Raw genomic sequence first — 13,321 nt, forward strand, 5'->3', positions numbered from 1 at the left:
GGAACATTGGAACTACACAAAGGAATGAAGAACACCAAAACTGCTGAATATGTGGGCAAACGTAGAAGACTTTTTATTATATTTTAAAAATATAATTGAATGTTAGGGGCGCCTGGTGGCTCAGTCAGTCAAGCATCTGATTTCAGCTCAGGTCATGATCTCAGTTTGTGAGTTTGAGCCCCACATCAGGCTCTCTGCTGTCAGTACATAGCACACTTTGGACTCTCTGCCCACCTTTCTCCCTGACCCTCCCCAGCTTGAGTGCATACACATGCACTCTCTCAAAAACAAACAAAATTTTTAAATGAAAATAAAAAATATATACAATTGAATGTTAAAGCAAAAACAATGATTTATTATGGGGCTCACAGCTCACATAAAATTAAAATACCACCAGGGCACCTGGGTGGCTCATTCGGTTGAGTGTCCAACTCTTGGTTTTGGCTCAGGTTATGATCTCACAGTTTGAGTTCAAGCCCCACATCGGGCTCTGAGTTCACAGTGTGGGGCCTGCTTATGATTCTCTCTCCCTCTCTCTATTCCCCTCCCATGTACTCTCGTGCTCTCTCTCTCTCTCTCAAAATAAATAAACTTAAAAACATAAAATAAGATAAAACCAACAGTGGCACAAATGGAAGTATACTGCTGGGACATGGTATAGTATCACTTGAAAGCAGACTGCAATAGACTGGAAATGTGCTCTATAATCCCCAAAGCAACCACAAAAAGATAAAATGAAGTGGTATAGCCACAAAGCTAATAAAAAAAAAAAGATAAAATGGAATTATAAAAATCCAAAGAGGTAGGAAAAAAGAGGGAAGGGGGAACAAACAGGAGATAAACAGAAAACAAACAATAACCTGGCAGATTAAAACCCAACCATACTAATCATCACATTAAACATCGTTGCAAATTAAATGAAAATACCTAATTAACAGGCATATTGTCAGAGAAAAAAATAAGACCTAACTATAAGCTAAGTACAAGAAGCCCAGAGATAGGTTAAAGAGTAAAGGATGGAAAACAATATACCAGGCTAAGGCTAAACCACAGGCAAGCTAGAATGGTTGCATGAACAGTGCAGTTTTCATTTCACTTTATTTTCTGATGACACTGGCTTATTAGCGATACAGGCTGGCCTTCGTCTGCCAGAAGGGAGCTGGGATGGATTGGATGGGCACCCATCAGGCATTTCTTCAAGCAGGTTTAGAGGAAACACGCCCTGGATGAGGCTGAGCAGCAGGGCTGGGAAGAGTGCACAGGCACAGGGCAGGGCAGGATGGCTCTCAGGCACACAGAGATGAGGTGACAAGCCTGGAGTCTCCTACTTAGCCACTCATCCCCCACTTCTCCAGGAGCGCCAAAGTGGGCTCTAACCCACTGCTGGGTGTATTAGCGAGACCTCAGAGTCTCGAAGTTCTTGGCATTCTCCTTGGTGAAGGGGGGGGTGCTGCCTGAGCAATACCTGGTTGACAGCACCTGGCCTGCAGGGAAGCCCAGGTGGAAAAGGACATGCAGCACGGTAGTGAGCAGGGTGCGATAGCACAAGCCAGGACCAATACTGTTGCTTTCAAAGCAAAGAATTTTTCTAAGGAAAGACGGTCGTCTCATAATGATAAAGCGACCAATTCAACAGGAAGACATAACAATCCATAATGGTTATGTATCATTAGAGTCACAGCTTCTCCATACAGAGCTTCAAAATATACAAATACAAACAGAGGGGAAAGGTGAAATAGACAATCTGCAATAGAAGATTTCAACATTCTCTCATAACTGACTGAACTACATGGAAATCAGTCAGGGTAGGGAAGATCGGCAAACAATATCAACTACATGGAGCTAAATTACATTAGAGGACCCTCCACCTAACACAGCAGAATACATTCTTCTCATATGCACAGGGAACATTTACCAGACAGACCATATTCTCCACCAACCATAAGACAAGTCTAAATAAATTCCAAATAATTCAAGTAAGAGTTTGATCAGTAGTGGGAGGGGAGAGTGGACCCCACATCCCTGAGAAGCCCTGCTCCTGCCACCATCGCCACACCCCTGGAACAGCAAGGCCAAGACCCTCAGCCGCCTCCACCCCCAGAACTCCTGACAGCAAGCCCAGATCATTTCAAGCATGGGTATTATTTCTCCATCATCTAATTATGATCACATTTATAGTTCAGAAATCTCAAACTACTTCAAGTTGTTTCTAACTTCCTAACTCAGCACTGTAATGAATTAACTTTTAGAACTAACAGTCTGAAGCCTAAAATTTCTGCTTCTGGTCTTGTTTTTAATAAGTGAAAGACAAGGGGCTAGATCATGGCTGATATTCTAATTCTGATTCCAAACTGCAATAGTGAGCCAGAAAAAAATTACCTTTAGAGGCAGGGACAAATTCTCCAGAAGGTACTCAACTTTGCGATGAGGCTCAGGGATTTTAAACAAAATGTCTGCTGCTAGGATTCCTATTCTGTTTTATTATTATTATAATTTTAAATGTTTATTTATTATTAAATAATATATATTTATATTTATTTATATATTATATAAACATTATTTATATTAAATATAAACATTTATAAACATATTTACATGTTTATAAATGTATGTAACATATAATTATATATAAGTAATTATATTATATATAATATATAACATAAATATGTAATATAAATATATAATACAAAAATTATAAAAAGTATAAATTTATAAATTACATTAACTTATATTAAATATGAACATATTTACATGTTTATTTTGAGAGACCACAAGCGGGGGAGGGACAGGGAGGGAGGGATAGAGAATCCCACGCAGGCTCTGTGCTGCCAGCGCTGAGACAGAGTTGGGGCTTGAACTCACTAATCAGGGGATCATGACCTAAGCCAAAACTAGAAGTCGACACTTAACCAACTGAGCTATCCAGGCGCCCCCCCCACCAGGATTCCTATTAAAATCATTTTCAGACACAAACTCTTCTAACAAAGAGAAAGTACCCAAAATGGCCAACATTTTCTCAATGTAAGTTCTTTTGGGTTATATTTACACTAACTTGTCACCACCTCCCCCTCCCCAGAAGTTTCCTAACTTAGTTGATTCAACTAAGTACTATAAACTTTAAAAATCAAATTTTAGGCATTTCAACTTCAGAAGACCCTATCGTATCAAGCAACAATGACAGAATAGCTCTTCTGAAAGTATTAATCATGGTGTTTTTCTTCTTTAAGACAAAGCCTCTGCTAATAATAGCTCCTAAAAATGATGAAATGCACAAATATCTTCTAATCCTGAAGCTTCCTTTTACCTGTCTGGCAATAGAAGATAGCTTTCCTTTACACTTGGAATAATTCACCTCTACAAATAATTTTTTTGAGCAGTTTTATTTCATGCTGTACAATGACCAATAGGAGAGGCCTCAAAACCAGAGGCTTTACAGAGGAAGAATACAGAGGTCAGTAACAATTATTATACAGTGAATTATATAGTTTGTATATATACAGTTATATGTGTGTATATATGTGTGTGTGTGTATAATATGTACAGGATTATTCTGGCTGCTCTCCACATAAGACTCCTCTTAGGCACCACTTGTTTTGGAAGTATACAATGACAGAGGTGTTGGTTGGGTTCCACTGATGTGTAAACTATTAATGGGTTAACTCAACAACTACCTAGTAGATCTATGAGCTGACGATATAAAAATGCACAAATTAAAGGCAGAAGCTTAGTCTGCTGTGGGAAGACAGAAATTCTCACATATTGCTGATAAAAGGGGATCTGACAAGATCTACAAAACCATAGTAATCCACTTCTGGCATCCCAAATACACCTACACCAGTCAAAACAGCACAGGCACAGATTACTCATTGCAGTTTCATGTATAGAAGACTGGGAAAAAATCCAAGTATTCAGAGACACTGAACAGGCTGAAAAATCTACAACCACACATGAGAGTACTATGTGGCAGTAAAGTACGAAACAAATCTTTGTATGCTGACTTGGAGGGCACTGGATTTTTCATACAATGAAAAAACGTGGTGCAAGAGTGTATACTGTGTGCTATTTTTGGTGCAAGAAGGGGTGATATATACATATCTATTCCTGTTCGATTCCTTTGGCTCTAAGAAAATTCTAAGTATAAACCAACCAAAAAATGTATGTATGTATGTATATAAAATGTATGTATGTATGTATGTATACATATAAAAAAAGTATGTGTGTATATATATATATATATATACACATACATATATATATTCAAATACATACATACCAAACCCTATCTAATGGAGGAAGCAAGATTTTTCAGCATATACCGTTTTCTATCATTCTTATTTCAATACGTTGTAAATAATGCCTATCTATATAAGTGTCCTGGTCAGCCCACAAAGTAACAGGGGCAAGTAGGAGAGAATTCGAGCACAACACTTGGTGTTGCTTAGGGAAGTATGAGCGAAGGGTAACGGCGGCAGGCGCTAACCCCAGACCCACAAGCTCTGGACTTGATCCCGGGTAGTACCAGCATCCTGGCGCTGCCAAGTCGGGGCACCCCTGCACCCCACTGCCACCTAGGTCTGTCCCTCAAGCTTCCCCCTGGCCTCCCGCCCCAGGCTGCCCGCCGTACCATGGTGGTCGCCTTCTGGCCGCACTGTGGTATCACCTCCTCTCAGATTAAAGACGCGCTCAACTGCTGCCTGCCAAGCCGCGTGCCGCGTCCTCATTGGCTCTCTGCCCACGCGATTACCATTGGCTCCGACTGCTTCAGGGGGCTGGTCCCATGATACGACCTCAGTTGCCATTTCTTGACCGGCGAAATAGCTTTTGATTGGTTGCCACTTTGGGCGGGAAGTGACGACTTTCATCGCTTTGGGCGGGAAGTGGCGACTTTCATCCCTTTGGACGGAAAGTGGCGACCTAATGGTGGGGATGCAGTGGCTGAGCGTCTTTTGCAGCATTGATAGGATGCTGCAGGGCTGACCCCCGCTGAGCGACTGTGGAGGGGCAGCCTCAGGGCGCCCCCGATTAGGAGTGGAGGCCACACTACATAGCTTACACCACCCGAGCCCCATATGTTCATCTGTAAAATGTAGTTGTACTACATCTTCGTTTTTACCTGTACACGGATATTGGAGGTGACAAGGGCTGATGACGATAAAAAGGGTTTGGCAGACTTAAGTTTGAGCAAATACATGTAAGGACTATTTCTTTAGCAGACTTTTGCTGGTGCTGATGTTAGTATCCTGGGCTGGTAAGAATTTTTAAGTCCTGGGTTTGTCGGGGCAGATATAACAGGATTTCTGCAAGAAGTGGACGTGATGTGGACCACCGGACAGGTTCCCTGAAGGAAGCGGCTGAAAAACTCTTGAACAGAGGGAAGGATTGGTTTTGCCTTCTAGGAGACTTAGGTTTATCACGGTCTCAAAGAAAGTATCGCGAGTTTTCCAAGCAGCAAAGAGGAATAGGGGGTGGGCAAAGCAGACGTGGAGACAGGGAGGTCTGAGAGTTGTAAGATTCAGCCAGGAGCCTGTGCTGTAGCAAAAAGGGTGACACTGGAGGTTCTGGGTGTGGCCAGCGTGACTGTAGCCAGGCTAAGGAGTCTGGCTTTAACTGGTGGGTAGGAAGCCAGCCACAGCTACAGATTGGATTGGCTATTTAGGGGGTGTATAAGGCATCAGGGCGAGGATGGGGGCAAGGAGACCCCACACTGCAGAAAGCCAAAGAATTGCTCACCCACGCACCCACACAGGCTTGGTGAAACGATACACAGAATTTGAAAGGTTCCTGGAAGGGAGGCTGATGCCCTCAGTTCACTACCCCATTACTGCTGCTGGTCCATGGGAGAGCCAGAGTTTACCCTATGGAGGAAAAGAACCCCTTGTCTTGGTTCGTCTAAGCACAACCTGAGTGAACTGGAATTCTCATATAGAAGGCAGGATTAAAAAAAAGTTAACTATCAAGAATATAAATAAATAAATGCAAAGTATATGTAACTTATAAACTTAATTACATTATAATAATGTATAGATATAATGTAAAAAATTTCGAAAACACAGATGCAAAATGCAGATTTCTTTTTTGCCCTGCCTACCACTTCTAGGTCAATGGAGGTACGACGTAATGTTCATAGTAGCAGTTCAAATGGTCTAGGTTTGAGCAACACCTCCCACCATGCATTCAGTGGGAACAACTCTTCAGCTCTCCACTTCTCCTTTGCTCTGGCAGATTTCAGAGACAGTGTGGTCTGGAGGTGAGAAGAATTAGAGAGTTGAGAAGCCCAACGTGGTGTATTGCATTGATTATGGAGGGGCACCTGGCAGACTTAGTCAGTGGAACATGTGACTTGATTTCGGGGTCATGAATTCAAGCCCCACATTGGGCATGATGCCTTATATATAATATGTAGATATGACCTGATAAATAAGGGCAAAAGCCACCCACATGGGGTCAACAGGTAGCTCCCTCAATATCTGAGCTCCCATTCCCCTTTGGAGAAGTGAGACACAAAGAGTTGTTTTGATCAAAGGTGCAGTTTCAGTATACCCACACAAAGGAAAAGTCATAAGATTTATTGTTACTTACAGATCCCAGAAGTGAGGGTGCATTGAGTGGTGGCAGGGTGGGGGTGTGGGGTAGGGAAAGGCAAGTCCTCTGTCCAAGGTCACAAAACAGCAGGAGATAGAGAGCAGGGTAGCTGTTCTTTAGAGTGGAGGTCACCAACTTTTCCTGGACTTAACTCTAAGTGGATATTTTATTTATTTATTTATTTATTTATTTATTTATTTATTTAAAGATTTTGTTTTTAAGTAATCTCTACACCCAACGTGGGGCTCGAACTCACAACCTTGAGATCAAGAGTCAAGTGCTCTATAGACTGAGCCAGCCAGGTGCCCCTCTAAAGTGGATATATTTTTTTAAAAAAAATTTTTAAACGTTTATGTATTTTGAGAGAGAGAGAAGAGTGTGAGCGGGGGAAGAGCAGAGAGAGAGGGAGAGACAATATCCCAAGCAGGCTTCATGCTGCCAGTGCAGAACCCAACATGGGGCTTGATCCTGCAAGATCATGACCTGAACCAAAATTAAGTCAGATGCTTAACCCACTGAGCCACCCAGGCGCCCTTAAAATTATTTTTATTTTATTTTATTTTATTTTATTTTATTTTATTTTTTAAGTTCATTTATTTTGAGAGAGACAGAGAGAGAGCACATGTAGAGGAGGGGCAGAGAGAGAGGGAGACAGAAGATCTGAAGCAGGCTCTGTGCTGACAACAGAGAGCCGGGTGTGGGGCTCGAACTCAAAAACCGTGAGATTATGACCTGAGCTGAAGTCTGACTGAACCACCCAGGTGCCCCTAAATTTTTTTTATTTGAGAGAGAGAGTACACGAGTGGAGGAGAGGAGAAGAGGGAGAGAGAGAGAGAGAGAGAGAGAGAGAGAGAGAGAGAGAGAGAGAGAGAATACTAAAGAGGCTTCACACTTGGTGCAGCGACCGACTTGAGGCCTAATCCCATGATCCCAGGATCATGACCTGAGCTGAAACCCAGTTCGTTAGTCAATTGACTGAGTCACCCAGGCGCCCCTAGTGGATATTTTAAAAGGTGCAGGAAGAGGAGGAGCTAAAGCTGGAACTTACAACAGGTATCCTAAACTCAAGTCCTTACCCAGTTGTCCAGACTCTGGGTTGTGAACAGGGTTATCCTGCCTAAGCAGCAACTGAGAATAGCGTTGTTTTCGTCATCACAGTAGGGCAGCTAACTGGGGCTTCCGGGGAATGGTGTTTGGAAAAATAGACTGGAGACTCTTCCCAGGGAAGAGTGGGTACCAGGAACCAGGGTCAATTTGGGGCAGAGAGGGTGATAGGAAATGGGGAGAGGATGCACCCCTAGTAAGGGCTGGAGCAGGTGGGGACAGATGTGACTGTCATTGCCAGGGCTGAGGGCAAAAAGAAAGGCTGAGGGAGGCACCTAGGTGGCTCAATTAAGCGTCTGACTTCGGCTTAGGTCATGATCTTGTGGTTCGTGGGTTTGAGCCCCGTGTTGGACTTTGTGCTGACAGCACAGAGCCTGCTTGGGTTACTGTCTCTCCCTCTTTCTCTGCCCCTCCCCCCCCACAAATAAATAAATAAAGTAAAAAAAAAAAAAGAGTAATACCTTGACTTGCGTCAGGCAGCACAGATGGACCAGTTTGGGGGAAAACAGTGGTTTCTCCCTTTCTTTCTCTGTTCCTCTGTTTACTGGTCTTCATTTTTCTCTGAGCACTCAGCCCTTTATGCTCCTGGAGTTCTTTATTGGAAACAGTTTGGTGATTTATCTTAATTTTTTTTTAAGTTTATTTATTTTGAGAGAGAGAGAGAGAGAGAGAGAGAGAGAGAATCCCAAGCAGGCTCCACACTGATAGTGTGTATACAGCTCAGTGGTTTTTAGTATATCCACAGATTGTGCAATCATCACCAGTAACTAATTTCAGAAAATTTTCGTCACCCCCCCCCCAAAAAAAAAAACGAGAGCATGTAGCCATTTGCAATCATTCCCCTTTCCCTTCATCCCCTGGAAACCATTAATCTGTCTCTGCCTCTATGGATTTGTCTATTCTGGACATTTCATATAAATGAACTTGTACAGTATGTGGTCTTTTGTGAATGGCTTCTTTCACTTAGCATTATGTTTTCAAGGTTTGTCCATGTTTTATCACCTCTTTATTCATTCTTATGGGCAAATAGTATTTTACTGTATGGATATTTCACATTTTATTTGTCCGTTATCAGTTGATGGACATTTTGAATGCTTCTAGTTCTTGGCTATTAGGAGTAATGGTGCTATGAAAATTCAGGAGCCAGTTTTGTGTGGATACATGTTTTCATTTCTCAAGTATATACCTAGGAGCATAATGGTTGTAGCATATAGTAACTTCGTGTTCAACATTTTGAAGAAGTACCCAGCAGTTTTCCCAAGCCACTACACCATCTCACATTCCCACCAGCAGTGTATGAGGGTTCCAACCACTCCATATCTTCAACACTTGTTATGACCTGGCTTTTTGACTAGAGCCATCCTAAGGGGGTGCAAAGTGTAGCATCACACTGTGGATTTGATTTGCTTTTCATAATGACGAATGATGACAAGAATCTTTCCATGTGATTACTGGACATTTGTATATTTTCTTTGGGGAAATTCCTTCTTAGATCCTTTACCCATTTATATCTATATATTTATTTTTTATTTGAGTATAGTTGACACACAATGTTACATTAGTTTCAAGTGTACAACTCAGCAATTTGACAAGTTTACATATTATACTATGTTCACTTTGCCACAAGTGTAGCTACCATCTGTCCCATTACCAATCCTTTACCCATTCTTAAGTTAGGCTATTTATCTTTTTATTGTTGAGTTGTGAGAGTTCTTTTTTTTAAGTTTATTTATTTATTTTGAGAGACAGAAAGAGAGAGAGAGTGGGCAGAGAGAGAGGGACAGAGAGAATTCCAGGTAGGCTCTACACCATCAGCGCGGGGCCTGACATGGGGCTCAAATTCACAAACCGTGAGATCATGACCTGAGCTGAAATCAAGAGTCAGATGCTTAACCAACTGAGCCACCCAGGCACCCCTTAGGAGTTTTTTTTTTTAATTTTTTAAAGTTTATTTATTTCTGAGAGAGAGAGAGAGAGAGAGTGTGTGTGCACGCACGTGCATGTGCACATACACACACAAGCGGGGGAGGGGCAGAGAGAAGAAGAGACAGAATCCCAAGCAGGCTCCACACTGTCGGCGCAGAAACTGATGCTGGGCTGAAGCTCACCAACTGTGAGCTCATGACATGAGACAAGATCAAGAGTCGGACATTTAACCGACTGTGTCACCCAGGTGCCCCAAGAGTTCTTTACATATTCTGGATACAACTCTGTTACCAGATACATGATTTGTAAATATTTTCTCCCATTCTGTAGATTATTACCTTTTAACTTTCTTGATAGTGTCCTATGAAGCACAAACGCTTTAAATTTGGGGGCACCTGGGTGCCTCAGTTGGTTAAGTGTCAGACCTGGGCTCAGGTCATGATCTCACAGTTTGTGGGTTTGAGCCCTGCATTTGGCTTTGTGCTGACAGCATAGAGCTTGCTTTGAATTTTCTGTCTCCCTCTCTCTCTCTGCCTCTCACCTTCTGGAGTGCTTGTGCAGGTGCACTCTCTCTCTGTGTGTCTCTCTCAAAAATAAACATTAAAGGGACACCTGGGTGGCTCAGTTGGTTGATTGGCCAACTTCAGCTTGGGTCATGATCTCACAGTTTGTGAGTTCGAGCCTTGCATGGGGCTCTGTGCTGACAGCGTGCAGTCTGGAGCCTGCTTTGGATTCTGTGTCTTCCTCTCTCTCTGCCCTGCTCATGCTCCGTCTCTCTCAAAAATAAATAAACATTAAAAAAATTTTAATAAAATAAATAAATTTAAAAAGTTTTTAAACTGGGGTGCCTGGGTGGCTCAGTTGGTTGGGTGTCCGACTTTGGCTCAGGTCATGATCTTGCGGTTCATGGGTTCAAGCCTCCCAGTGGGCTCTCTGCTGTCAGCTTGGAGCCTGGAACCTGCTTCGGATTCTGTGTCTGCCTCTGTTTCTGCACCTTTCCCGCTCGTGCTCTGTCTCTCTGTCTCTCCTGTCTCTCTCTCAAATAAACCTTAAAAATTTTTTTTAATTTAAAAACTATTGCCTAACCCATGGCCATGAAGATTTACTCCTATGTTTTCTTCTAAGAGTTTGTGGAGAGTTTATCTAAACTAGTCCGTAATGTTGCTGCCTCAGCAATTATTTTGTGTGGCTTAGTAGCCTACAGGGATCTTAAACTGATACTGGCCCCTCCCAAGAGTGTACGCCCTAGATAAGAGCCCACTTATTCACAAGTATATATAAGTTCCTGATATGATTCTCCCAGTAGCCCTTGGGATAAGCATTCTCACTGCCACCCCCTGGGCGGGTGTTCCCCTTGTGCACTCTTTAGATAACACCTCTGCAATGTTTACCAAAACCCGCTCTTTTGAGTTTGAATAGACCAATCCAGTCTTAGCCTGGGAACCCCAAAGTACTCCACCTGCAGATCTTAATAAAGGCATGTGCAATAGGTTCTGCGAGCTCTCAGTCTGCACCCTGCCTTAACCTCCTGGTGTGGTCCTTCAAGGTATGCTATGTACCCCCTCTAGGACCTGTGAGTAATAAACTTCTCTATTTCAAAATTTTTATGGCCTTTTATTAAACCTAGGTTCACCATCCAGTGCCTCCAGGGATCTAGTTAACAAATGTTAATTTAGGGGTGCCTGGGTGGCTCAGTTGGTTAAGCATCTGACTTCAGCTCAGGTCATGATTTCATGATTTGTGTTTGAGCCCCATGTCGGGCTCTGTGCTGACAGCTCAGAGCCTGGAGCCTGCTTCAGATTCTGTGTCTCCTTCTCTCTCTGCTCCTTCCCTGCTCACGCTCTGTCTCTGTCTCTCAAAAATGAATAAATGTTTAAAAAAATTTTTAAATCAATTGGCCATCAAAAGAATGAGAAGACAAGCCATAATCTAGGAGAAAATATTTATAAAAGATAAATCTGATAACGGACTGTTATCCAAAATACACAAAGAACTCTTAAAACTCAACAACAAGAAAACCACATCCCAATTAAAAATGGGCAAAAGATCTGAACAAACACCTACCAAAGAAGATATACAGATAAGCATATGAAAAGATACTCAACATCATATGTCATTAGAGAATTGAAAATGAAAACAATAAGATACTACTACACACCCATTAGAATGGAGAAAATCTAAAATGTTGACATTACCAAATGTTGCTGAGAATACTGAGCAATAGCAACTCCCTTTCATTGCTGGTGGGAATGTAAAATGGTCCAGCCATTTTGGAAGACAGCTTGGCAGTTTCTTAAAACACTAAACATATTATTACCAGATGATTCAGCAATCACACTTCTTGGTATAGGCATACTTGTTTTATTGTTTCACTTTATTGAGGTTTTTTATATAAATCTTATAAATTGAATTGAGCATTGCCAGACTTCATTGAGGAGGCCTATCAGTGCCATTTTTCCAACAATATTTACTCACTTTGTGTCTCTGTCACATTTTTGGGCAATTCTCATAATATTTCAAATTTTATCATTATTACATCTGCTATAGTGATCTGTGATCAGTGATCTTTGATGTTACTATTGTAATTGTTATGCAGTGCCACAAACCATGCCCACATAAGATGGCAAACTTAATAAATGTTGTGTGTGTGCTCTGATTGCTCCATCAGGCACCTGTTCCTTCATCTCTTTCCCCCTTCTCAGGCTTCCCTATTCCTTGAGAAACAACAATATTGAAAGTGGCCAATTAATAACCCTACAATGGCCTCTAAGTGTTCAAGTGAAAGGAAGAGTCATGTATCTCTCAATTTTTTTTTAATTTTTAAATATTTATTTATTTTTGAGAGAGAGAGACAGAGCTTGAGAGGGGAAGGGCCAGAAAGAGAGGGAGACACAGAATCTGAAGCAGGCTCCAGGCTCTGAACTGTCAGCACAGAGCCTGATGTGGGGCTCGAACTCACGAACCATGAGATCATGACATGAGCCGAAGTCAGTTGGCTTAACCAACTGAGCCACACAGGCGCCCCTCTCTCATTTGAAATCAAAAGCAAGAAATGGGTAAGCTTAGTAAGGAAGGCATGTCCAAAGCCAAGATGGGCCAAAATCTAGGTCTCTTGCACCACACAGTTTGCCAAGCTGAGAATGCAAAAGAAAAGTTCTTGAAGGAAATTGAGAGTGCTACTCCAATGAACACATGAATGATAGAGAAACTATAAGAAAGTGAAACAACCTTATTGATGATCTGGAGAAAGTTTTAGTGGTCTGGATAGAAGATCAAACCAGCCACAACATTCCCTTTAAGCCAAAGCCTAATCCAGAGCAATCTCCTAACTCTCTCCAATTCCATGAAGGCCAAGAGAGGTGAGAAAGCTGCAGAAGAGAAGTTTGAAGTCAGCAGAGGTTGCTTCATGAGGTTTAAGGAGAGAAACCAGATCCACAACAAAAAGTACAGTGTGAAGCAGCAAGTGCTGATGTAGAAGCTATAGCAAGTTATCTAGAAGATTAGCTAAGATAATTCATGACGGTGGCTAAAGTAAACAACAGATTTTCAATGTAGATGGGAATAGCCTTTTATTGGGAGAAGATGACATCTAGTACTTTCATAGTTAGAGAGGAGAAGTCAATACCTGGCTTCAAAGCTTCAAAGGACAGGCTGATTCTTTTATTAGGGGCTAATGCAACTGGTGACTTTAAGTGGAAGCCAATGCTCA

The sequence above is a fragment of the Acinonyx jubatus genome, unplaced genomic scaffold (genome assembly GCF_027475565.1).
Source record: "Acinonyx jubatus isolate Ajub_Pintada_27869175 unplaced genomic scaffold, VMU_Ajub_asm_v1.0 scaffold_40, whole genome shotgun sequence".
Classification (NCBI taxonomy): domain Eukaryota; kingdom Metazoa; phylum Chordata; class Mammalia; order Carnivora; family Felidae; genus Acinonyx; species Acinonyx jubatus.